Raw genomic sequence first — 1,975 nt, 5'->3', positions numbered from 1 at the left:
AGATTCTTATCATTTTCTATTTTTTACTAATTCTGAAGTAACGCATGCAAGGTATTCTAACCTTCTGTTTGGTGTAGACATGACATGACATGACATTACTTTTTGCTCTCCATCTCAAAGGGCACCCTAGTCCATATACAGTGCACTACTTTTTGACCAGGGGCCTGAGTCTCAAATCCAAAATAGCACCCTAGTCCCTATATAGTGATCTACTCTTGACCAGGGCCCACAGGGTAGTGCACTGTATAGGGCAGGAGTATTCTGACCCTACTGTATAGGGCAGGGGTATTCTGACCCTACTGTATAGGGCAGAGGTATTCTGACCCTACTGTATAGGGCAGAGGTATTCTGACCCTACTGTATAGGGCAGAGGTATTCTGACCTTACGAGGTCCGGAGCACTGCTTGTTTTCTGTTCTACATGATAATTATTTACACCCACCTGGTGTCCCAGGTCTAAATTAGTCCATGATTACAGGGGAATAATGGGATAATTTTTTTTATGAATTTGAAGGATAGACTTTTAGAATAAAAGGTGCTATCTAGAACCTAAAAAGGGTTATTTGGCTGTTCCCGTAGGAGAACCCTTTGAAGAACCCTTTTTGGTTCCAGGTAGAACCCTTTTGGTTCATGGATCCCAAAAGAGTTCTACCTGGAACCAAAAAGAGTTCTACTATGGTGGACAGCCGAGAACCTTTTTGGAACCCTTTTGTCTAAGAGTATATAAAGCGAATAGGTTTCCATAGGAAGGAATAGGTTTCCATAGGAAGGAATAGGTTTCCATAGGAAGGAATAGGTTTCCATAGGAAGGAATAGGTTTCCATAGGGAGGAATAGGGTGCCCTTTGAGACGCTGGCCTGGTTTTGTTGACTTTGAGAGTGGCTTCATGTTTATAGATAATCATTATTTATTTGTGCTAACTATGAGAATCTAAAGACTTTGCAATGTAAAAGAAAAATCGCCAGATATCGTAATCTGGTATGACAGTAAATCTGTACAGTTCTTCATTCTGCTGCATACTATTTCATAAGTTGGTAACTTGTTTAACATTTCATCAGATTAGATTTGGTTTACATTTTAACGAGGGCTATACAATGTCCCCCGTCTTTTGACTTTGATTGAGAATTGCTATATTTTACATGTTKTGTATGTATGTTCTTTATGATATCACCTTCGTATATAATGATATATGAAGGATATTCATTCATAAGATGCACTTAAGTGTTGAAAAATAATGGGAATTTTAAAAAATCTGTATGAATTTCATTCGGTAGCTAAGCAACTGAACTCCGCCCAATCCTAACCCTATTGCTAGAGTATGTGTATTGTGTATAGCATGGCTATTATCCTATGCAATAATAATAATCAATATTGATATTTATATATACAAGTCCCTCTTAGCAGCTTTAGATTTTACTGAGTAAGACATCTTTATTAGAGATGGGGTAATCACCTTGAGAGCATTCATAGATACCGTACTGCTCAGCTGTATGCTGATCTATAATCACCTTGAGAGCATTCATAGATACNATCTATAATCACCTTGAGAGCATTCATAGATACCGTACTGCTCAGCTGTATGCTGATCTATAATCACCTTGAGAGCATTCATAGATACCGTACTGATCAGCTGTATGCTGATCTATAATCACCTTGAGAGCATTCATAGATACAGTACTGCTCAGCTGTATGCTGTATCAGTTGATCTCTATATATGACAATGATATACAGATATACTGTGCCTTCAGAAAGTATTCATAACCCCTTGACTTATATTCCACATGTTGTTGTGTTACAGCCTGAATTCAAAATGGATCAAATATATTTGTTTTTTTCTCACCCATCTACACACAAAACCACATAATGACAAAGGGAAAAACATGTTTCTAGAAATGTAGCACATTTATTGAAAATTAAATACAGAAATATATCATTGAAATATGTATTCTGTCCCCTAAATCAAAACATGTTAGAAT

The 1,975-nt window shown here is 37.1% G+C and overlaps 1 long non-coding RNA gene across 1 annotated transcript; it reads right to left on the bottom strand.

Annotated features, from left to right (window-relative positions):
- Positions 1-1,445: 1,445 nt before the first annotated feature.
- LOC139026453 (uncharacterized) lies at positions 1,446-1,694 on the bottom strand. Its single transcript, XR_011478238.1, has 2 exons — positions 1,542-1,694; positions 1,446-1,507 (listed from the first exon to the last, which is right to left on the bottom strand). It is a non-coding gene; the product is annotated as an uncharacterized lncRNA (long non-coding RNA).
- Positions 1,695-1,975: the final 281 nt, after the last annotated feature.

The sequence above is a fragment of the Salvelinus sp. IW2-2015 genome, unplaced genomic scaffold (genome assembly GCF_002910315.2).
Source record: "Salvelinus sp. IW2-2015 unplaced genomic scaffold, ASM291031v2 Un_scaffold4820, whole genome shotgun sequence".
Lineage (NCBI taxonomy): Eukaryota > Metazoa > Chordata > Actinopteri > Salmoniformes > Salmonidae > Salvelinus > Salvelinus sp. IW2-2015.
The sequence above is the reverse complement of the archived record's forward strand: the minus strand, read 5'-3'. Positions and strand labels throughout refer to the sequence as shown.